The sequence below is a fragment of the Zingiber officinale genome, chromosome 6B (genome assembly GCF_018446385.1).
Source record: "Zingiber officinale cultivar Zhangliang chromosome 6B, Zo_v1.1, whole genome shotgun sequence".
NCBI classification, from domain to species: domain Eukaryota; kingdom Viridiplantae; phylum Streptophyta; class Magnoliopsida; order Zingiberales; family Zingiberaceae; genus Zingiber; species Zingiber officinale.
In genome coordinates this window covers 13,286,330-13,312,134 of record NC_055996.1, presented here as the reverse complement: position 1 = coordinate 13,312,134, position 25,805 = coordinate 13,286,330, and the positions used below count along the sequence as shown (strand labels likewise).

The window sequence follows — 25,805 nt, the reverse complement described above, 5'->3', positions numbered from 1 at the left end:
GGGCAACCTTTCAGTTGAGGAAGCCGTGAAGAAATTCAACAGGTTGGCTCGTCTATGCCCAGAGCTAGTCAGTACAGAGAAGGAACGAATCCGGTTGATGCTCAAGATGCTGAGGCCAGAGATCGCAGTGAACGTGGCTGGTGGCATACATAGGCCACAAACCACAGAGGAGTTAGTGAGCAGTGCCTTGACCACAGAGCATTATCAGAACAGCATAAAGCAGCAGAAGCGAGTCTCCTCAGAGTCCAAAGGCCAAGGAAACTCTCACACTCAAAAACAGCAAGGCCACAGCTCTAACTGGAAAGGGAACTCCAACAGCAAGCGTAAATCAGGGAGTGACCCAAAAGGAGGACCATCTAGCAAGCGACCCAGTTATCCAAAGTGTGCTACTTGTGGGAAATTCCACCCAGGGGTTTGTCGCAAGGGCACACGAGAATGCTTTGAATGTGGACAAGAAGGGCACATGGCCAAGCAATGCCCGAACAAGACCGGTCTTCCTCAGCCACAACAGATTCAGTATGCAGGCCAGCCAGCTCAGTTATATCAGATGCAGGCCGCTCTAGAAGGTCCCCTTATCAACCAGGGCAGATTAGAAGCCCCTCCAGCGATGGCGAATGCGAGGATCTACTCACTCACCAGAGAGGACGTAGCCAATGCCTCGACAGTTGTCACAGGTCAGATTAGCATTTTACAGTATAGTGCTATTGTTCTATTTGATACTGGGGCAACCCATTCATATATAGCCAGGATGTTCTCCAAAAAATTAGAAATACCCTCAGAGGTACTCAGTGGTCAGTTTTTGACGACACTGCCTTCAGGAGAGATCATGGCATCCACGCACTGGCTCATTATAGCAGACAGAGAGCTCTTTTGTGATCCGATAGTGCTAGAGATGACCGACTATGACGTTATCCTTGGAATGGACTTTCCGATCAGATACGGCGCTACCATAGAGTGCCGTAAATAATCTTCCAACCTGAAGCGACAGTGCAATTCGAATACTGGGAACCAAAGAGAAAGGCCAAGAAGTTTCTCTCAGCTATGAAAGCACAGAAGCTTGGATTCGGGATGTACGAGATTCCTAGCACACGTAGTCAACGCCAGCCGGGAGAACCAACAACTAGCAGAGGTTCGAGTCATATGTGACTACCCAATGGTCTTCCTTGAAGAGTTACCGGGCTTAGCACCGACATGGAGATTGACTTTGAGATAGAGCTCATTCCGGTACAAATCCTATCTCCAAAGTGCCTTATCGCATGGCTCCAGTGAGCTGAAGGAACTTGAGCAACTCTGGAGTCGCTTGACAAGGGTTTCATCATGAGTCATTCACCATGGGGCGCTTTGTATTGTTCGTGAAGAAGAAGGATGGAAGCATGCGATTGTGCATAGACTAGATCACCGAACCAAGTCACGATCAAGAATGTATCCTTCCCGAATCGATGACATGTTCGACCACCGGTGAAGGGAGCGGTGTTCTCTAAGATAGATCTCGGATCGGTTATCATCGGTGAAGGTTAAAGAAGGATATACCCAAGACAGATTCAGAACGGATACTGGACACTACGAGTCCGTAGTCATGCCCTTTGGCGTGACCAATGCTCCAGCTACATTCATGGATCTCATGAACAGAGTATTCAGGGAGTATTTAGATAAGTTTGTTATTGTGTTTATCGATGACATCCTTATCTACTCAGGAACTCAGGAAGAACACTCAGAGCACCTGAAACTAGTATTGCAGACCCTTCAGCAGAACCAGCTATACGCCAAGTTCACGAAATGTGAATTTTGGCTAGATCAGGTGTCCTTCGTCACATCATCTCAAAGGATGGTATTATGGTAGATCCCAGCAAGATAGAAGCAGTAAGTAACTGGAAGAGACCTAAGAACGCCAGTGAGATCAGAAGCTTTCTGGGATTAGCAGGATATTACAGAAAGTTTATAGAGGACTTCTCCAGGATAGCCTCCCCACTGACAGCTCTTACCAGAAAGAACAGGAAATTTCAGTGGACAGCGAGCTAAAAAGGAGATTGACCAGTGCTCCCATTTTGGCTCTACCAGACAACACCAGCAGCTTTGACATCTATAGTGATGCCTCTAAGTTGGGACTAGGAGCAGTACTGATGCAAAACGGCAAGGTGATCGCCTATGCCTCCAGACAACTCAAGGATTATGAGAAGAATTACCCTACTCATGACCTTGAGCTTGCAGCAGTAGTGTTCGCTCTCAAGATTTGGAGACATTACTTATATGGAGCTCAGTGCAGAGTGTATACAGATCATCAGAGTTTGAAGTACTTCTTCACTCAGAAGGATCTGAACATGCGACAACGCAGATGGCTTGAGCTGGTCAAAGACTACGATATAGACATCATCTACCATCCAGGGAAAGTCAATAAGGTAGCCGACGCACTTAGCAGAAAATCCAGTGCTACCTTATTATCTCTTACAGCCATGTCACCGCCCTCTGGAAGGAGATCGTAGATTTCGGTCTCAAACTCGGACGGCTCTCTACTATGACCTTAGAGTCTACCTTGCTTGTTGATATTCATCACTCAGCAGGACCCTGGAATTGAGAAAATCAAGCAAGGGCTAGCGGAATCAGAAAGAATTCGAGTGTTCGATAGCGGGGTGTTGTATTTTGGTGAGAGACTGTTCTAGATCGGGAGGAGCTACGGAGCAGATTTTAGATGAGGCTCACAAGACTCCCTATGCGATGCATCCGAGTTCCACCAAAATGTATCAAGACACGAGGAACCATTTTTTGGGCCGGGATGAAGCGAGACATCACCAGATATGTTAGCATCGCCTCACCGGAGGGTCAAGGCGAACATCGGCGACAGGAGGAGTTCTATCTGATTCCGAATGGAAGTGGGAGGACATCTCTATGGATTTCATAGTGGGACCGCCCGGAACCACGAATGGTTTTGACGCCATCTGGGTAATAGTCGAGTTGACTAAATCACCCACTTCTTAGCTATCAAGATATCCTACTCCATGGAGAAGCTAGCACAGTTGTATCTCAGGAGATCGTCCGACTACATGGAGTCCCACGAACCATCATTTCAGACAGAGTGTGTACAGTCAGCGTTGGGCACTAAGTTAAAGTTCAAGACAACATTCCATCCTCAGACTGATGGTCGACGGAGCGAGTGAATCGGTACTCGAAGATATGCTCGGCGTGTGCAGACTTCTGAGGAAGTTGGTGCAAATATCTGAGCTTAGCGTAATTTGCATACAACAACAGCTATCGTGCCACTATCGGCATGGCACCTTACGAGGCTCTCTATGGGTGGAGGTGTAGATCTCCAATCTGCTGGTATGAGTGGTGAACAGAAGAACTAGAACTTGAGATCTAGTAGCAGATACCACAACAACTATCTGACATATCCAGAGGATAGAGGCAGCTCGAGCCTGAAAAGCTATCTTGATACAGCTGAGACCCTTAGAGTTTTCGATCGGGATACGGTGTTCCTCGGAGTAGCTCCCATGAAGGAGTGATGCGTTTTGGGAAGAAGGGCAAACTTAGTCCCGGATATGTGGGACCATACCTTATCGGAAGAGTGGGCAAAGTAGCATATGAGCTAGAGCTACCCCAGGAAATGTCAGCTGTCCACAACGTATTTCATGTCTCTATGCTGAAGAAGCATACCCCAGATGCCACCCAGGTGATTGAGCCCTAGTCGGTACAGATCCGCGAAGACCTCAGCTATGATAGTCTGCCTATTCAGATAATAGACCAAGCAGTTAAGAAATTGCGGAACAAGGAAGTACCATTAGTCAAAGTCATTTGGCACAGTCACACAGCAGAAGAGGCAACTTAGGAGACAGAAGCCAGCATAAGACAGAAGTACCCAGAATTGTTCTAAGTTCGAGGACGAACTTTTTATAAGGTATGGGGGATTGTAACGCCCGAAAATTCTCAAACTTGCATTAGAATTATTCTAAGATTTTTCTGGAATTTTTAGATATTTTTCCAGAATTTTCCGAGTAGCGGAGGTAGCAAAAATAATTAGAAGAATAAAAAGGCTTAACCGGGAATCGAACCCGGGACCTCTCGGGTCCGCTAAACCTTTAGTTAGCCTTAGTAACCGGTGAACCCAGCAGGGCTGTGCTGAAAGAGAAGGGAAACATTTATATTTATATTTGAGTTGGGCCTAGTTACCCACTTAATATAAATTAAAAACTTAAGTTGGTTTGGGTTATTTTTAGTTTGGTTCGGCAAAAACCTCCTTCACCCTAACCTCACCGACGCCACCTCTCCCTCTCCTCCCTCTCTCGGCGCCAACACCCAAGCAAGCCTAGGGTTTCATCCCTAGGGCCATAGGAGTGCCTTCCGGTGACATCTCGGACACAAGGATGTTCCCCTCCGCGAGTAGAGCACATGGACGCGAGCGAATCGTCGAGAAGTCGTCTCCACCGGAATTTCTAGCGATTAGATTTGTAAGAAATCTAGCACATAAGGTAAGAAACCCCTCACCTGCGGTATAAGTAGCTCTGTTTGGTTTTATACGCACTAGTTTAGCTATATGCAGTTTTTATCGACGCATAGGGTGAATTTGACCCTCCTCGCAGATTTAGGGATTTAGTGAGTACTTCTAGATGGGCCGGACACGTATTCCCTCTTCAGTGGGGGTTCCTAGATGTTGTCGGGTGCCTAGAAGTGGTCTCCCTAATAGAGGGGAGAGTTGGGGCACACTAGGTGTTCGATAAAATAGCTAGTTAAGTTAAAATGCAAATTAGGCATTTTAATAGCTCAGTTAAATGCATTAGAAGCATTTAAATTAGTAAATTAGTTTCTTTTAGCTTATATGGGACTACGGTCCAATGGGTGGGCTCCCACAGTCGCCTCTAGGTTCAGACAACCTAGTTCTAGGTTCAGATAACCTAGATTCAGCAAAATAGTATTAGCTATTTCAGTATTTTATTTTCAGTGGCACTGTACTGGATCAGATATCCATTGGGTTGGACTCCCACAGTCGTCCCTAGGTTTAGATAACCTAGTTAATCCTACTAAATTCGGGACTTGCAAACCCGGGTCTAGTTAGGGATGCGCGCACAGCAAGTACAGTTGTCGGGCCCAAACAGCATGATTATGAAATAGTTTTTAAAGCTCAAATTAGTTATGTTAGTTGAGTTGGAATTCAGTATCAGTTTAGCTACAGTTTTGCTTATTATATGTTCAGTTCAGTTATCTTTATTGATTCATATGATTAGTTGCCATGCCATGATTGTATGCTTATATGTCATGCCATGTTAGTTTATTCAGTATACTTAGCATATCCTTTCAAACAGCATGATTTCAAATCATATTTGTATCGTATGCATGTTTTAGTGAGGTAGATTGTTTCTTACTAAGCTTTTTAGCTCACAGATACTATTTTCCTTATACTGCAGATACAGGTAAAAGGAAAATGGACTAGCAGAGGAAGCTGGAGGCCAATGCAGAGATGGTGTGTGTGGAAGGAACTGGAATAAAAGATTCTTAGGGGACTTAGCAAGTTTAAACCGTAAAACTCTTTAGTGTTTTACTTTCATGCACGTTTAGTTGTGTAATGCTATGAACCAGTGAACTATGTGTCATGTTAAGTTTAGAATACTAGTTTCATGTTATTAGAATGTTTCTCATGTAGTGTATAACTCATATGTGAGATTTTGGCACGCCTAAGTGCTGAAATCAGAGTTTCAGGACGAAATCAGAGTTTCAGGCCGAAATCAGAACTCTTATCGGTGTACAGACCGATCAGGGAGTGGGTTGTGCCGCTGGATCGGTCAGCCGACCGATCCTTGCGCGAACAGAGAGTTGGCCTCTGTTATGGATTGGTCAGCCGACCGATCCATTGTGCGAACAGAGAGCACCGACGTTCACTGATCGGTCAGCCGACCGATCAGTGAGCTACTGATCGGTCTAGCCGATCGATCAGGGTACTCCTGGATCGGTTGGTAGACCGATCCAGCCGCATACAGAGGCGAGGGAGCATATGGATCGGTCTGCCGACCGATCTAGAGAGTTGTTCAGTGCCAGTAACAAGCTGGATCGATCACGGGATCGATCCGACAGCCCAATCGATCTATGGATCGATTGAAGTGCCTGATTACAGCTAGCAGGCCATCCGAGAGGCATAGATTATCTTACTTTGCAGCATTTAGTTCAGTAAAATTTTAAATTATCCTGTTTTCATTCCACATTAATAGTCCAGCACAGCATAACTGTAGCGATCGGCCTCGCAGCCTAGTCAGTAGGAGGCGGGTCGTTATAGGACTAGCCGGGAAGCGGATGTCCAGCAGAAAGTCCGGAAGCATCGAGTGCTGAGCAAAAGTCCAGTCGATCTGGAGGATCGCACTGGCAACAGGTAAAATCTCCTGAGTGGAGTAGGTGAGGACACGTTCCCCGTAGTGGTAACAGTAGGCGTCGGGTCGACTTAGGGTTTCCGGTTGGAAACCCGAAGTCAGACTCGGACAGTCCGGAGACTGTCTATACTTCATTTATCATATTTATTGTGCTAACTTTGTGTTGTAGGGTAGTGTTTGGGACTAACGTATCTTGCAGGTGCAAAGGAGCAACCTAAAGCCTCGGATGAACAGTGTCCGAGGCGCCTTCATGGAGCTTGGAGGCGCCTCGGGTGCGAGAAGCTGTTCAAGGCGCCTTGATGAACAGTGGAAGGCGCCTTGAACAGATGAAGGCGCCCTGGTGAACAGTGGAAGGCGCCTTGAATCTGTGATAAGGATCGACCAGTTCGCCCCTTATCTCCGCGGTTGACTCGGCTCATTCAAGGCGCCTTGGTGAACAGTAGAAGGCGCCTTGAACAACCTTTATAAGAGGTCTCGACCAGCAGCTCTCTACAACAATTTTGCAAGCTTTACTTCTGTTGTGTGCTGCTCAAGAGTCGATTCTAAAGTGCTATTGCAGTCGTCGACGACCCGAAGCCTCATTTATTATTACTCTGTTGTCGGTATTACTTCAATTTCAGTTATACTTAATTCCTTGTACTTATTCGTGATATTTTAGTTGTTGCCCACGGAAAGCGATCAAGGATCGCGGGCCTTCGAGTAGGAGTCGATCTAGGCTCCGAACGAAGTAAACGACTGTGTTCTTGTGTGTTTGCTTATTTTTATTCTGCTGCTTTAATTACTCAACGATTGTTTTACGATTTCGATATTCGAAATAGCCACGAGCGCTATTCACCCCCCCCTCTAGCGCTTCTCGATCCAACACAACATGTGGAGATACAGCCAGAGGCACTAAGAAGAAGGTGCACTTATCACAAAACTAGTAGTCACCATACTAAAGATTATTTTGTTTTAAGAAATAAAAGAGCAAACAGGGAGCGCTACCAAAGGCAAAATTATTATCGGCAGCAGTACCCCAGGCAGCAAAGCCCGCTTAAATTGGAATACCGCCCGGTCGAACCTCGGCAAGAGACATTGCCTACCCAGGCTGGTACAAGCCAGGTGTCGGAAAAGGCTCCTTCTGAAGCCATGACAACCCGACAAGAAGAAAATAGGAGTAATGTCGCCCGGGGTAATATCAATATGATCATGGGCAGGCCCACCGATGGAGATTCTAACAAAGCCAGAAAAGCACATGCACGAAGACTGGAGATTCATGCTGTAGGATTCAGTATGGAGCGAGCAGCTGGTCTAGAGATAAGTTTTGGACCTAGAGATCTGAAGGGGGTAGAAATACCCCATGATGATGCATTAATAATCAAAGTCATGATAGCCAATTATACTATTTCTCGTACCTTTATTGACACTTGTAGTTCTGTCAATATTATCTTTAAGAAGGCCTTTGATCAATTACAGATCGACCCGAGCGAACTTCAACAGATGGTAACTCCTCTATATGGATTCACGGGTAATGAAGTACAACCGCTTAGTCAAATAAAGCTGGCCATATCTCTAGGGGAGGAGCCTCTAATGAGAACAAGAATATCTTATTTTATGGTGGTGGATGCCCCGTCTTCTTATAATGTGATACTGGGTCGACCGACCTTAAACGAGTTTAGGGCTGTCGTTTCTATTTTCTTTCAAAAAATTAAATTTCCTGTTGATGATCAGGTAGGAGAAGTACGAGGTGATCAGAAGACAGCTAGAAAATGTTATGTAGAGATCGTTCGGGCTGAAGCTAATGCTGCCCAAAAAATTTAAAAAATGGAAGTCAATGTCATCCAGGAAAAGACGCCTGTGCTGGTTTATGAAGAGAAGGAAGAAGTCCAGATTCAGACTGGGCAACCTGAAGCTACTACTTATGTTTCGGCTGATCTTGACCCCACTCTAAAAGTCAAACTGGTGCAATGCCTAAAGAAGAATAATGATGTATTTGCCTGGACACCCAAAGAGGTCTTGAGTGTTTCTCCTGCAGTCATGGAGCACTCTTTACATGTCTTCCCAGATGCCCGCCCGGTCATGCAAAGGAAAAGAAATTTTAGCGCGGAGCAGAACCAAATCATCAAGGAAGAAATAACTAAACTCATGGAGGCTGGTTACATCAGGGAGGTACAATTTCCTAGTTTGCTAGCTAATGTGGTTCTAGTCTCTAAGCTAGGAAACAAATAGAGAGTATACATTGATTTCCGAGATCTCAACAAGGCTTGCCCAAAAGATTATTATCCATTACCCAGGATCGATCAACTGGTAGACTCCATTGCTAGGTGTGAGTACATCTCTATGCTAGATGCTTATCAAGGCTATCATTAGGTCCCCCTAGCTAAAGAGGATCAAGAAAAGGTCAGTTTTATAACATATGAAGGTACTTATTGTTATAATGTTATGCCCTTCGGACTGAAAAATACAGGAGCAACTTATCAGAGGCTTATGAATAAGGTCTTCCAGAAGCAGATTGGAAGAAATATGGAAGTATATGTTGATGATATTTTAATTAAGTCTCTTCATGCTGTTGATCTGTGCAGGGATGTAGAGGAGACTTGCAATACATTGAGGCAATATGGGCTCAAGCTGAACCCGAGAAAATGTTTATTTGGAGCAAAAGGGGGAAAATTCTTGGGATATATAGTGTCCGAGCAAGGAATAGAGGCCAACCAGAGCAAAGTCAAGGCGCTTCAGAACATGGAGCCTCCTCGTAACATGAGGGAGGCTCAAAGACTTACTGGCCGGATTACAGCCTTGTCTAGGTTCATTTCCAGGTTGGCCGATCGCAGCTTCCATTTCTTTAAAATACTCCGGAAGGCAAACAAATTTCAGTGGAACGAGGAATGTGATAAGGCCTTCCAAGAGTTAAAAGATTACTTGTCTACTCTTCCTGTATTAGCTAAGCCTATAGTAGGAGAGACCCTCTGGGTATATTTGTCAGCTAATGAAAATGTTGTAGGCTCTGTAAACAAGAAGGGAAGGAACAACAACCTGTATATTTCTCTAGCCATTTATTAAAAGGAGCTGAGTGTAGATATACTACACTAGAAAAATTGGCTTATGCATTAGTGTTGACTGCTCGGAGGTTGCACCCATATTTCTTAGCACATGAAATTGTTGTATTGACCAACAGTACCCTCGGACGGGTGCTACTCAACCCAGAGGCATCATGTCGGCTGATCAAATGGACAACTGAACTTGATGAATATGACATACAATATCAACCCCTCTCGGCCATCAAGGCACAAGTTCTAGCAGATTTCATTATAGAAGTTCAAGGCCCTAAGGAAGAAAATATCTGGAAAGTTTATATGGATGGCTCCTCAACCAGACAAGGTAGCGGAATTGGTGTTCTTCTCAAATCTCCAAGGGATGACAGACTCCAACTTTCTATCAGGTTGAACTATAGAGCCACTAACAATGAGGCAGAATATGAAGCATTGATAGCTGGATTGCAAGTCGCTCGGCATATAGAAGTAGCTCAGGTCCTCATCTATTCTGACTCTCAATTAGCAGCCCAATAACTATCAGGTAATTTTGAAATTAATAATGACAGGCTCAAGTTATATGCTGAGGCATTTGATAAGTTGAAGTCCCAGTTTCAAGAAGTAAATATACAAAAAGTTGTCATTGTATCAAACCCAAGTTGTCATTGTATCAAAAAGTGAAAGATTATTAGTGTAATTTGCACTAACAGTCTAACTCAAGTTTTGGTGAATGACGAGTTAAGTTAGGTATTATTGTGATCTAATTACTTAACCAAGTGTGCAAGAGTTGACGGGTCTGGAGGACTTGACACTAGGCTGAAATCCAACTAAGTCTACGGGACCCGATAGTTGGTGTAAAGCTTAGATAGATCAAAGTGCTGACCTGATATCTGGAAGGAAGTCCAATTGGGCCCGTAGGACCTGACGACTAGCAGAAGTCCAGTTGGGTCTACAGACCTGACAACTAGCATGAATACCTAGTGGGTCAAGAGGCTATTCAATCGACTGCAAGTTGGTAAGTCACTAGAGGAATGTGACTCGGTGAGAGCATGTCCCGGTTAAGGGATAGTAGGCATCAATTCAATTTAGGTTCATTTTGGATCTCTAAACTGAGGCCTTGACTAGTTCCTAGTCTAGGGAGGACAGGAGCTAATTATTATTACTCATGATTATTATGCTAACACTTATCTTGCAAGTTATTATTTTGTTTATTGAACTAACACGTTTTGCAAAGTAAGAAGTGTTAGTATTATCCCTAATACCAATTATGAGATGATTGTAAATGACTCATTTTGTATAACATTTCATTATTAATAAAAAGCAAAGTTGGTTATTTTTTCTATTTCAATTCAGTGTTGAATGAATAAGTATAATAATATCCTTGGGTAGTAGGTTCTTATCTACAACATATCAATTAGTTGAATTGATAGTGAGATATTGTAGATATAAATAGTGTTGGTTGCTACTCGAAATATCGTACTGGTTCCCATGTACAAAAATTTTGTACAAGTCCTGAACTTTTCCTAACAACCTATTGTATTCTTTAGAAATTAATTTTGGAATCGTAAACAGAACTTAACATTATTGATTCCAAATTCAACTTATCTGCTCTTAGAGGTTTAGACTTGGATCACAAACAATGCTTAACATTATTAATCTAAATCCACCTATGTTACAAATTTGATTAAACATTAATTTCAGAGATCAGTTCCAGGTTAAATATGGTGAGGCACTAGGCCTTCTTGGGTATGGGAGCCCACCACTTCCTCGACAAAGCCTTTCAACGAAATTCAATATTTAATCTCCTTATAGTAACCCTAGATTTAACCATTAAGAACAATCAAATCACAAGATCGAAAAACAAAAGAAACACAAAATCGAAACATAAATTCGATAGCCCAGAATCACTAGCCTCTTGTGTTTAGTATTTCAAGATCTAAACAAAAGAATGAACTAGTTATGATGCAGAAACTAATAACTAGTTATACCTTTTGTAGCTTATAGACCTCACGATCTTCTGTTGTGTTCCTCTTCTTATCTCGGGCATCGTGTGGGCGACGATCTACCGAGACGAGAATCCACCCAAGCCTCCTTCTTCTCCTTGCAAGTTTCGACCACCAACTCTTCTTGAAGAGAAACTTGCTTTCTCTTCTTCTTCTCCACAAGCAACCAACCACCAAGATGAGATAAATCCTCCAAGTGCCGCTGGCCTTAACAAAAGGAGAAGAGAGAAAGAAGAGAGGAGAGGGTCGGCCACCACCAAGGAAAGGAGAGGAGAGAAATAATAGACGTGTTATTAGGTGAGGCACCTCTACCCTCTCTTTTATATTCCTTGGTCTTGGCAATTAAGGAAAGTTTTAAACATAATTAAAACTTTTTTATTTTCCCTTGCCAATGAATAAAAGGAAAATTTAATTAAAAATTTCCTTTTATTCTTTTAATGGCCGACCCCTTCAAGTCCTCCAAATTAGGAAAGTTTAAAACATAAAATTAAAACTTCCTAATTTGTTTCCTGAAAATTTTTAAAATAAAAATTTCTCTTTAAAAATTTCCTTCATGGTTGGTTATAAAAGGAAACTTTTATAAATTAAAATCTCTCTATTAAAACATGTGAATGATTACAAAAAGGAAAGTTTTCTCCAAAATTAAAATCTTTCTTTTAACTACAAATAAGGAAAGATATCAAACCTTTCTTTTAATCTTTTGTAGAAACTATAAAAGGAAAGATTTAATTGTAAAACTCTCTTTTAAATCATGACTTCCACATAAGGAAAGATTTTAAAATTAAAATCCCTTTTAATTTTATTGTGGCCGACCACCTACTTGGGCTCCAAGCTAGGGTCGGCCACCACTTGATCCATCCAAGGCTTGATTTGGCCGACCCTTGCTTGGGCTCCAAGCTTGGCTTGGCCGGCCACCTAATGATGGGTAAGAAGGTGGGTATGAGTGGGTATAAGAATTTATAAATAAGAGGCTACGATAAGGACCGAGAGGAGGAATTGGTTTTGGTCTCCCGATGAACTTGAGCTTCCCGTGTTCACCTCGAACACCCAACTCGAGTTCATCAATAATAACTCATACCACTAAAGAGTTATTATTGAACTACTACACCAATCCCATATTACTATATGGGCTCCTTCTTATCATGAGTGTGTTAATCTCCCTGTGTTTAAGATATCGAATGTCCACTAATTAAATGAGTTACTGACAACTCACTTAATTAATATCTAACTCCAAGAGTAGTACCACTCAACCTTATTGTCATGTCAGACTAAGTCCACCTGCAGGGTTTACATGACAATCCTTATGAGCTCCTCTTGGGGACATCATCAACCTAGATTCCTAGGACATAGTTTCCTTCTATAATCAACAACACACACTATAAATAATATTATTTCCTAATTTATCGGGCATATTGATTTATCGAACTAATCGCACCCTTTGATAAATTAAAGAAATAAATATTAAGTATACGTGCTTGTTATTATATTAGGATTAAGAGCACACACTTCCATAATAACAGAGGTCTTGTTTTTTTTATTTAGTTAGTATAAAAAGAAACTACCTCAAATGGCCCTGCTCAATACACTCACAGTGTACTAGTATTATTTTATAGTCAAGATAAACTAATACCAAATTACACTACGACTATTCCATTGGTTTGTTCCTATCCATCTTAGTCGTGAGCTACTATTTATAATTTATAAGGAACTAATAACATGATCTTTTGTGTGTGACACCACACACCATGTTATCTACAATATAAATTAATTGAACAACTACACTTAGCTTATAAATGTAGATATTTGACCAATGTGATTCTTTATTTCAAAAATAAATGTTTATAAAAAGCTAGGCTTTTAATATACACTCTAACAATCTCCCACTTATACTAAAAGACTATGCTGCCATAAATGCTGACATACATCTGATTCCCATTCCTTCAACATGCCGATCAAAAGCTTTCGCCGGAAGGGCCTTAGTGAAATGATCTGTCAGGTTATCCGCTGATGCAATCTTTGCTACAACAACTTCTCCTCGCTTCACGATGTCTCGTATCAGGTGGTACTTGCGCTCTATGTGTTTACTCACCTTATGGACTCGTGGTTCCTTCGAGTTTGCTACTGCACCACTATTATCACAATAAATTCTGATGATTTTGGGCAAACCAGGAATCACATCTAAGTCCATCAAGAAGTTCCTGAGCCATATAACTTCTTTGACTGCCTTAGAGGCTGTCATATACTCATCTTCCATGGTTGAGTCTGAAACGCATTTATGCTTAACACTCCTCCATGCAATGGCTCCACCTCCTAAAGTAAACACATAGCCTGATGTAGACTTATTATTGTCCCTATCTGATTGGAAGTCAGAATCTGTGTGACCCACAGGGAGCAGATCATTTGCTTGGTAAACTAACATATAATCTTTAGTCCTTCTCAAGTACTTCAATATATGCTTTACAGCAGTCCAATGTCCTTGTCTAGGGTTACTTTAATATCTGCTAACCATGCCCACGGTAAAATAGATATCCAGTCTCGTGCATAACATAGCATACATTAGGTTTCCTACAGCTGAAGCATAAGAAACTGCATTCATCTCTTCTATCTCTTTTGATGTCTTCGGAGACATCTCTTTAGATAAAAATACTCCATGCCTAAAGGGTAGAAAACCTTTCTTGGAGTCTTGCATGCTAAAACGAGCTAGGATTGTATCGATATATGAAGCTTGGGACAAGCACAACATCCTTTTCTTGTGATCCCTTATCACTTTGATCCCAAGAATATGTGCGCATTCTCCTAAGTCCTTCATATCAAATTGCTTGGACAACCATATGTTAGAGTGTATACTAAAAGCCTAGCCTTTTGTAAACATTTTATTTTGAAATAAAGAATCACATTGGTCAAATATCTACATTTATATGCTAAGTGTAGTTGTTCAATTAATTTATATTGTAGATAACATGGTGTATGGTGTCACACACAGAAGATTATGTTATCAATTTCTTATAAATTATAAACAATAGCTCACAACTAAGATGGAAAGGAACAAACCATTGGAGTAGTCGTAGTGTAATTTGATATTAGTTTATCTTAACTATAAAATTACACTAGTACACTCTGAGTGTATTGAGCTGGACCATTTAAGGTAAGTTCTTTTTATACTGAATGAACAAAAGAACAAGACCTTTGTTATTATGGAAGTGTGTGCTCTTAATCCTGATATAATAACAAACACATATATCTAGTATTTATTTCTTTGACTTATCAATGTGTGAGATTTAGTTCGATAAATCAAAAGGTCCGATAAGTTGAGAAATGATATTATTTATAGTGTGTGTTGTGTAGGACCGTGATCGTTCGATAGAGGGGGGGTGAATATCGATTCGAAAACTCGAGTGTAAAAGTACGCAGCGGAAAAGTAAATGAACACAATTGATTTTACTTCGTTCGGAGCCTATAACGACTCCTACTCGAAGGCTCGTGGTCCTTGACCACTTTCGTTGGGCAATCACTAGCAATTCGAATGTGATTACAAAAAGAGTGCAAGAAATGCTAATAAAACAAAACACAAAGCTATACCAACAGAAAAGAAAGCTTAAAGAGCAAGGGCGCGTTGTCGGAGCATTGTTAGCGTCGCTGGAGCACAGAGCAGCAAAGCAATCTGGGAATTCTGAGATGATATCGAAACTCCACCCCTGGGGCTTCTTTTATATGCTACTCCGGGCGCCTGGATCCCTTCCGGGCGCCCTGGTGCGACGTGGCAAGTCTAGTCAGGATGCTCCACGTGGCGAGGCGACGCAGAGGATAAAAGTTGCCTCCGGGCGCCCGGATCCCTTCCGGGCGCCCGGACCACCTTTTTCCAGAGATTCCTTCTCCTGCAAAACAAGGTTAGTCCGAGGCAAAATATATCCTGCAACACAGATTGTTAGCACAATTTATAAAGTATGAATTAACAGAAAAAGTATGACTTAGATTCGGTCTTTCCGAGACCGGAATCTAGTCACGATCTCGACTTAGATATCCGAAATGGATCTAAGTCGGATCGACGCCTAATGTTCCCTTCCTGGGAACGCGTCCTCGCAGTCACTCCCCTCCAGTGACTTACCTTACTTACCTGCCAGACGTCCGGTCAGCCCGTCGACCCGTCTGGACTTCGTGCCAGCTATCCGGTCAGCCCGTTGACCTAGCTGGGCTTCGTGCCTAAGCGTCCGGTCAGCCCGTCGACCCGCTTGGACTTTGTGCCAGCTATCCGGTCAGCCCGTCAACCTAGCTGGGCTTCGTGCCAGACATCCGGTCAGCCCGTCGACCTGTCTGGACTTATCCTGCACACTCGATCAGAGTGTTAGATCAACAATAAACCTAACTTAACCTATTTGTCATTCATCAAAACCTGGGTTAAATCGTTAGTGCTAACCGCACCAACAATCCCCCCCTTTTTGATGGAATGACAACCTGGTTAAGTTAGTGAAGATATTTGCAAGAAAAACAGATAACATCATATGTGGAGGTTTTTAAGTTAGTTTGTATTTTCAATTGGTTTGGCTAACTTAACCCACCTAACCCTCCCCCTTTGGCATTCATCAAAAATAAGCATGTTTAAAAAAATACAGACTTCAGACAAAGTAAGGAGTCATGTCAAGTTAATCTGGGGGAGTTAAATTTAGTAATTTATCTTTTATAACAGAGCTAAGTTTTGAGACAAGTTTAAAAGATCTATTTTTCAAAACTAGGTAAAATTGATTTTCTAAAACTGAGTTGGTAAAGGATTCAACTTTCAAGACTTAAGAACATAAAAGACTTGATTTTTCTAAAGCTAGTTTTCAAAAATAGGTGTATATAAAAAAATTTAGATTTAAAGGCTAAGTTTTGTGAAAAATAGCTAATTTTTCAAGTATAGCTTCTAAGGTTAAGGTTTAAGAATAAGTTCTAAATTTCAAGAAAAATTTTTTTAAAACAGGTTTCAACTCTTTTCAAACATAAGCAAGATTTCAAGGCTAAGTTTTAAAATATATTTCAAGATTGATTGAAGTCTAATTTTCAATACTAAGTTTGTAAAAAAAATTTTTAAAAAAAAATTTTAAAAAGACTTAGTTTATAAACTTACGTTTAGTTTAATTTTTGTAGAATTAAGTAGAATTAAGTAAAGTTAAATTCTCAGAACTAGATTTTTAAATTCAATTTTCAAAACTACGTTAAATCTAATTTTGAAATTCAATAACTTAGTTTTCAAAAATAGGTCTCATCATAGTCAAGTCCTTCAACCTGACTAAACCCTTTGGCAACTAGTCTAGCCTTATTTCTAGTAATTTCCCCAGTTTCACTTAATTTGTTTCTGAATACCCATTTTGTTTCTATTATTTTCTTATTCTTAGGTGGTGGTACTAGGTCCCAAACTTCATTACGCTCAAATTGGGCTAGTTCTTCTTGCATAGCTATAATCCAGTCTGGGTCTAGTAGGGATTCATCTACAGTTTTGGGTTCAATTTTTGAAATCAGGGAGATTTGACTCAGGTTCCTAAAAGATGATCTGGTTTGAACCCTTAGGTCTGGGTCACCAATTATTTGATCAGTTGGATGGTTAGGATTTACTTTTATAGTTCTAGGGGGTTCATTTTCTTGAGTGTGTTCATCTTCTTCATAGTCTAGGGATTTATTGGTTTCTTCAGAATCATTAATTTCAGTAGGTTGAAGTTGAGTTTATCCTTGGGTTTCTTCAAATTTTACATTTGTAGTTTCCTTGATTTTTAGCGTAATTTTGTTATATATTCTGTAACCCCTACTGTTTAGAGAATATCCTACAAAAATTCCATTTTCTACTTTAGAGGTGAATTTTCCTAAATGTTCTCTAGTATTTAGGATGAAGGCTAGACACCCAAATACTTTAAAATATTTTATGTTAGGTTGTTTGTTATAAAATATTTCAAAGAAGGTTTTATTATTTCTTTTATTTAATGTTGTTCTATTTTGCACATAGCAGGCTGTGCTAACAGCTTCTGCCCAGAAATATTTAGGTAGGTTATATTCATTTAACATAGTTCTAGAGGCTTCTAGTAAGGTTCTATTTTTTCTTTCTACAATTCCATTTTGTTGGGGGGTTTTAGGACATGAAAATTCGTGATGGTAGCCATTTTCAAGACAGAATTTATTAAAATTATTATTTTTAAATTCTCCCCCATTGTCACTCCTAATTCTTTTAATTTTAAGATCTTTTTCATTTTCAATCTGTTTGCAAAAGTTTGTAAAGATTTCAAAAGTTTCGTCTTTATGTTTTAAGAATTTTACCCAAGTAAACCTAGAATAATCATCTATTATGACTAAACAGTATAAGTTTCCATTTATGGATTTGACTCCATGGGAGTCAAAAAGATCTAAGTGTAGAAGTTCTAATATTGAGTTGGTTTGTGGCTGATTTATTGGTTTGTGAGTGGATTTAGTTTGTTTACCTTGTTGACAAGCATTACATATGGTTGAATCTATGTTAGGTAATTTTGGTAAGCCTCTCACTAGTCCATTTAATTTGCTTATATTTCTAAAGTTGGTATGAGACATTCTTCTATGCCATAACCATGTTTCTTCTTTTTGTGTTAAATAACACTTAATGGAAGAAGTGGTTAAGTTGATGGCATAGATGTTGTCTTTTCTAAAACCTTTTAGGCTTATGGTAGGATTATCTAGATGTTTGATTAAACACTCTGTGGATAGAAATTTAACCTTATACCTAGTATCACATAATTGACTTTGTGAGATCTCGGAAAATTTAAATAAATAGGGTTATTGCAGAAATAGCTTTATAAAATTTTTCCGAAATTTTTAGAAATTTTCTGGGAATTTTTCGGAGCTCGTACGACGAGTTTTGCGGGGATTAATTTTGGGTACGGATAAAGCCGAGTTGGGATACCCGTTTAAATGAGGAAATGTTTATTTATATAATTCCTTTTTCCTTATTTCTTTTCCCCCAAAACCGCCGATCCCTACTTGCCTTCCCCGATCTCCCCTCTTCCTCTCTCTGTTCTCTCTCGCGGACAAGCGGCGCCAAAGGGATTAGGGCTTTCAGCTCCGGCGATCCTCCTCTACCGACATTGGCGGCCGTTGAGCTCAGATCCGGGCGGCGCTATTCCTCTCTGGATCATGGACACGGCGTTGCGTCTTCTCTAGTCGACAGCCGGCCTTTCTTCCCCGATCCGACGAACCGTGCCCTAGGTTCGTCGTCGGTGCAGATCGGAGCTCGGAGCACAGAGGTGAGGAGCTAGCTTCGGTTCTTCTTCTTCCCTTTTTTCTTGAATTACCGTGCTTAAATCCCTTCAGTCGGATCCGATCAGTGGTCGCGACGACAAGCCGTGCCTTAGCAGCGATCCTTAAGGTAAGGCGTCGTCGAATTTCGATTGATTAAACTCTATTTCGTGTAGATCTTTCTTGTCAGGTTTAGGGAAAAGGGTGGGATCAGGTTCTTGCTGTTTCCCCCTGATCGGATTTTGATCCTCTTCTTTGTGGCTGATTTAGGTCACGGGATTGATTTCCAGGTGAGGTTTGGTGATCAGTGAAGTGAGGGTCTGTTGCTGTGAGGCTGGAATTGTGATCTTCTTATTTTGATTCGATTGATCCAGTAAGGTTAGCATCTGTGATAGTGAAGTGAATTCAGCATAAGTGTTCTGTAGGTTGGGAGGTTCCTTGTTCTTGATTCAGCAGAGGTGTTCTTGTTCTTGTGAGGTGCTGTTCTGTTCTGTGGATTTGTGATCGTGAGGTGTTTCCTTGCCGACAGCACTCCAACCAGCAATAGTATGGGCTGTGAATCGAGGTATGTGTAGGGATTTTGATACATTGGATTAATTCATGATTAGTTGTATGAGGTAGTTGATATATGAGATGTAGATCATGGTTAGATTTGATTAATCTAGTTGGTGATACATGTTGTAATTAGTTGTTGATTGTGTGTAGAATTAATCTAATGGAATGGTTAGGGTTAGGGTAATTAACCCTAGTCAACCATTGGATTTCTAATCTAATTGGTGATTAAGGATTAGGTAACTAATCCTAATTAACCATTAGATTTAATTATGTAGGTGGAGATTGTATGGATTAGGGGTTTTGCCCTAATTTAGTTCTAGGGGTTTTATTTAGCTATTCATTTGATTTAGCTAAATAAAATCTATATATATATTGTTGGTTTGACACAAGACTCTGATTCGAGACGGCGTCTCGACGTCGACTTGGGATTGCGTGATTTGTACCTTCTATTTGAGGCGGGTACCCTCTGACTTATCTTTTGATAATGTCTTATGATATGTGTAGCTTATATATATTTACTAGTGGTAGATAGTAGATTATTTCTTCCCTGGTCTTAGCTAGTTGATACCTATCACATGCTTCATCTGCTAGTTGCTTTACTTCAGGATTGGATATTTTATCTCTTGCCATGTGTATATATGTTCATAGAGATGCATATCTATAGTGCTCTACTCTACTGGATTAGTTTCTCTACATGTGTGATACATGCTCTTGGATTCATGATACTTACATCATTGTTATATGTGATGTCTTTGGATTTATGCTGTTTATATCATGGTTATATATATGCGTTTACCTTTTGGGCACACACATATATGGAGGAGGCTATGTTCAGGTATGACATACTGTAGCCGCATGCACCATATTGCATGATTGCATGCTGGGCGATTGACGACTCCATTATTGTTGAGCTCGTCGGCCGGCTACATGGATCCGCACACAACGTGTTCCTTGCATGGGTAGTGGCACAAGCACTCGGTGTGTAGGGTAGATTGCCGTAGTGCTCCGCTAGGGCGCCATGGGTAGCGTGACAGGCGTGGTAGCACACCGGGGTCCCTCCCCATCATGCATCGGAGATGAGAGCGTACGCTCCCTCACTATGTTTGAGGCGGGAGGATAGGTGTACTCCGACCAACATCCCGTCCACTCGGTCACTCATCAGGAGTAGTGACACGGTTGTCATCACCCTACCCACTCGGTCTCACCATTGTGTGTGAGCTGACTGACATGGCGTAGGGGTGACCAGACATGTCATTTGCATCATATGCACAGATTGCATTATTTATGATTGATGCATTTGGTGATTGCATATGATTGACATGCATACAAAGTTATGTTATTTATGCTCGACTATCTGTGTATGTTTACAGTCAGTTGCACAAGCCTCGCAGGTGAGTACAGTTTATTTCGGTTATGCATTTTCTTATTATTCTTGCCATAGACTGTACTTTATGCCTATTGCTGGTTACTACAGTTTTTTCGGCTATGCATATCTGTTATTCTGTTAGGAGACTACACCGTAGGTTGTATGGTTAGAGAACTGTACTCTTGATCCTATGGTTTAGGAGACTATACCTTAGGATATTACTGGTAGTTATATGTTGCTGTACATATCTATTGGATTACTTGCTGAGTTCTTTGGACTCACCCCGTTGTTACTATTTTTTTAGGTTGAGGCCGTCGGGAGATATTCCAGTCGCTAGCCCCATTATCGCGAGGATTTTCTTTGTCGGATTATATTTTGCTTTTGCACCTTATATACTTGTATTGTGGGTTTGTATTGTGGACTTTATGTCCAACCTTTGGGTTTGCTGCTTTTGTTTTCCGCTGCAGATTTTCACACTACTTCGTGGATTTGTTTTCTTCGTTGTAGTGGAGTAGGATGTGTACGTATATCTTTGTTGGTTTTATATCGTTCTTCCTTATTAAACTGCGTGGATTGATTATATGTTGAGCTGTGTGGAATATTGATATAAACTGCGTGGTTTGTTTCTTATTTGCATTGTATTGTTCCGGCCGAGTGTGGCCGAGGTATAGATATATGTATACTGAGATTCATATTGTCCGCCGTACAGGGGAGATGCTGCCGAAATTTCTTCGGACAGGGACTACCTGGGGCGTGACAATATATTTGGTATCAGAGCAGGTTTATGATACCTGCTTCTGTGTTCTGGATTTTCGAGATTTTTTTCTGATACCAATTCTTTTGGTATCAGAGCAGGTTCACGATACTTGCTCTTCGTTTTGGATTTTCGAGGTTTATCTGATACCAATTTATTTGGTATCAGAGCTACGCTCCGATTCGGATTTTTGTGTTCCAGAGTTTGTGAGCGTATCTGGATATTTTCGGGTTGTACAGATTTCCGTCGATTTTCTCGTTTCGGAATTCCGAGGCATTTTGACGAGGTTTTATTGGATCTATTTGGGGGCTATGCAGCGACAGGACATCTCCAAACGGCAATAGGTAAATCAGGTAATTTTATAGTTTTCATACCTGTAGTGATATCTGGATAACATTTTGTTACAGATATGACACATACACATATTCTAGTACCGAGACGTGGTCGCACACGTAAGAGGGCGATAGATTCTCCGGAGACAGAGTCTCCAGAGAGAACTGCTAGGGTCGAGCCTGTCCGTCAGGGACAAACTCGTCAGGATATTATAGGCACGTCGGATTATCAGTCCCGATAGTTCCGACTTTAGAGGTACATACTTCGACTATACCACTAGTGGTATCACCTTCAGTATACGCGGCACCCCCTCCAGTCGTACCTACTACTGCGTACTTGATATTACTACAGATACCTGTGTCGGTTACTATATACTAGGCACCCACACTGGTAGTACCGATTACTTCTTACCCGGTCCTGCCCACCGTACTTCTAGTACTTATGTCTACCCTGTAGTTCCACCAGCAGTACCCACCTCGGTTTATGTGGCAGCACCAGTAGTACCTCCTCCGACTTATCCAGTAGTACCACCCATAGGATCAGCTCCAGTGGTTCTGTCCAGTTCCGTAGCGATATCTACGGATATGGTTGCGGCACTAGCACGGATCCCAGCCTTAGCGGAGTTGGTGAAAAGATCGATTTACGCTATTTCGCGGGGAGACTGATTCGAGCGTGACTCAATCTTGGATAGAGTCTATGGAGCGGACATTCTTTTACATGGCTGCTCCGAGTGGGAGAAGGCTGAGCTGGCTGCTTACCACTTACGAGATGAGGCAGAGATCTAGTGGGACACAAAGCGCTTAATTAGTGGCGAGCAGCAGAGCAGTTGCACTCAGACGGGTCAGGGTACTTCTAGGTCATCTGGCCGACCCTAGAAGTCAGGATGATCTTCATCAGGACGTTCCTGGTCTTCTCAGCAGAACCGGGAACTGTCCACCGGTGACTCTCACTGCACCCGATGTGGATCCCGAGATCACATCACTTCTGCATGTACCCTGGGACAGTCAGTTTGCTATTATTGCAAACTGCTTGGGCACTTGAGCTGAGATTGTTCGCTGAAGGCTCAGCATGTAGCTTCCAGGATTTCTGTTCCGGGAGGAAAGTTTGGTCAGTCCGGGACTCAGCGAGGAGGGCCGAGAGCCCAATCTTCGCATCGTCAGCAGAGGACAGCTCCTCCTGCAGCAGCTGCATATGGCATGCACGGTCAGGAGCATTCTGGTGTCCTTGTGGAGAACCCCACGGTATTCCACCTTAGTATTCTCCTGTACTATTCGTCAAGAAGAAGGATGATACTCTGAGGTTGTGCATCGATTATAGACAGCTGAATGTAGTGACTGTCAGAAATAAGTACTCCTTGCCACGGATTGAGAATTTATTTGATTAGCTCAGAGATACATCAGTGTATTCTAAGATTGATCTGCGGTCTGGATATCATCAGCTGAGAGTTAGAGATTCTGATATTCAGAAGACAGCTTTCCGCACCAGATACGGACATTACGAGTTTTTGGTAATGCCGTTTGGGCTTACCAATGCTCCTGCAGTATTTATGGATCTGATGAACCGTATCTTTCTGGAGTACCTAGATCAGTTTGTTATTGTGTTTATCAATGATATATTGATCTATTCGCGTTCCGAGGAGGAGCACGCGCAGCATCTTCGCATACTCTTGGAGACTCTTCGACGACATCATCTGTATGCGAAGTTCAGTAAGTGTGCATTTTGGCTTCCCTCAGTTGGTTTTCTAGGACACGTGGTGTCTAGCCGAGGTATTTCTGTGGATCCTCAGAAGATCGAGGCTATCACTAGCTGGGAGCAGCCGAAGTCAGTCCAGGAGATCCGTAGTTTCTTGGGCTTGGCTGGATATTACCGACGATTCGTTGAGGGTTTCTCCAACATTGCTGTGCCGTTGACACGTCTGACTAGGAAATGCGTGAAGTTCACATGGTCAGAGGCTTGTGAGACCAACTTCCAGGAGCTGAAGCGGAGATTAGTATCAGCACCAGTTTTGGTTTTACCTTCTGGTGATGACGGATTCATACTTTACACAGACGCATCTCTTCAGGGCTTGGGCGCTGTTTTGATGCAGCACGGTAGGGTAGTCTCCTATGCTTCTCGTCAGTTGAAGGAGCATGAGAAGAACTACCCAGTACATGATTTAGAGCTAGCCGCTATTATCTTTGCTTTGAAGATTTGACGACATCATCTTTATGGTATTACTTTTGAGATTCTTACGGATCATAAGAGTCTCAAATATATTTTCACCCAGAAGGAACTCAATCTCCGACAGAGGAGATGGATGAAGTTCCTGAAGGATTATGATTGTACTATTAGCTACCATCCGGGTAAAGCTAATGTGGTTGCTGATGCACTGAGCAGGAAGTCCAGAGGGACTTTAGCTTGTCATCGAGTTATAGACATTGAATCTGGGATTCGCCGAGTTGGGCCTCGAGGAGCAGACGAGCAAGGTATTCTTGTTACCATGATTGCTCGATCGTCGATCGGGATGAGGATTCGAGGCCGGTGCCGAGATCGGCATTCTGATTGTCATTGGCAAGGATAGCTTCCTGACAGCACCGAGTTTACGAGATACGAGGTATTGTTTATTTCCGAGGCGGATTATGTGTACCTCGGTCTCACCGGTCATGGAGGAGTTACTTCAGAGGCTCATCGATCTAGATTTGCTATCCACCCAAGGGACTCGTATGTATCGTGATTTGAGACGTTCCTATTGGTGGAACGACACGAAGAAAGACATCACGATTTTGTAGCTAGATGTCTTGTTTGTCACCAGGTGAAGGCAGACCTGTTGGTTTACTTCAGAGGATCCCTATTCCGAGTGGAAGTGGAGCACATTACTATGGATTTCGTGGTTGGTTTGCCTAGGACTCGTCGAGGCCATGATGCGATTTGGGTAATCGTTGACCGATTAACCAAATCCGACACTTTTTAGCGATCCGAAGACCGATTCTCCGGATCGATTAGCCGAGTTGTACTGTCGAGAGATTATCAGATTGCATGGAGTTCCGTTGAGCATCATATCAGATAGAGACCCACTTTCACGTCCCGACTCGCAGTAGTCTGCAGCAGCCTTGGGCACACTTTGTTTCAAGACGGATTCCATCCGCAGATAGATGGGCGATCGAGCGGACCATTCAGACTTTGGAGGACTTGCTGAGGTCTTGCGTTATGGATTTTGAGGCGCTGGAGGACTACCCGCCATTAGTGGAGTTCGCCACAACAACAGCCTATCATTCGCCTATCCGGATGACACCGTTTGAGGCGTTGTATGGTAGGCCTGTTGGACACCCATCCTCCGGGAAGAGGTTGGGAGGCTCAGTTAGTAGGACCTCGGAGAGCTCAGATGCAGAGCTGGTTCGCACTATCAGACGGAGGATGTCAGAGGCCCAGGACCGTCAGAAGAGTTATGCTGATCAGAGACGGAGACCCCTGGAGTTCTCCATTGGTGATCACGTATTTCTTAGAGTTTCACCCACGAAAGGGGTGAAGAGATTTGGTCTCCGAGGTAAGCTATCTCCCCGATATATTGGACCATTCCAGATCTTGGAGAGGATTGGAGCAGTAGCTTACCGTCTGGCGCTACCACCATCTCTAGCTGGCATTCATGATGTATTCCATGTATCTATGCTGAGGAGATACGTATCCGATCCGGCACATGTTCTGTCGGATATATCTGTTCCTATTCAGCTTGATGTTACTTACGAGGAGGTTCCGGTACCGATTCTGGACCGTAGAGAGCGTCAGCTGCGGAACAAGACTGTCCGACTGGTTAAAGTCAGATGGCAGCATCATTCTGACGAGGAGGCTACGTGGGATCTGGAGGATACGATCCGAGCTCGATACCCCCATCTTTTTACTTGAGGTATGTGGGTTAGAGTTTCTTTTCAGCATTTATACGGTTTGGTTATATTTTAGTGTTTGCTGTTAGTTATAGCGAAATTTGGGGACCAAATTTTTATTAGTAGGGGAGGATGTGAGATCTCGGAAAATTTAAATAAATAGGGTTATTGCAGAAATAGCTTTATAAAATTTTTCCAGAATTTTTAAAAATTTTCTGGGAATTTTTCGGAGCTCGTACGACGAGTTTTGCGGGGATTAATTTCGGGTACGGATAAAGCCGAGTTGGGATACCCGTTTAAATGAGGAAATGTTTATTTATATAATTCCTTTTTCCTTATTTCTTTTCCCCCA

General features: G+C 42.1%; 1 long non-coding RNA gene across 1 annotated transcript; it reads left to right on the top strand.

Moving 5' to 3' along the window:
* The first annotated feature begins 18,316 nt into the window (after positions 1–18,316).
* LOC121989951 lies at positions 18,317–19,149 on the top strand. Its single transcript, XR_006114372.1, has 3 exons — positions 18,317–18,596; positions 18,664–18,718; positions 18,859–19,149. It is a non-coding gene; the product is annotated as an uncharacterized LOC121989951 (long non-coding RNA).
* The last annotated feature ends 6,656 nt before the right edge of the window (positions 19,150–25,805 follow it).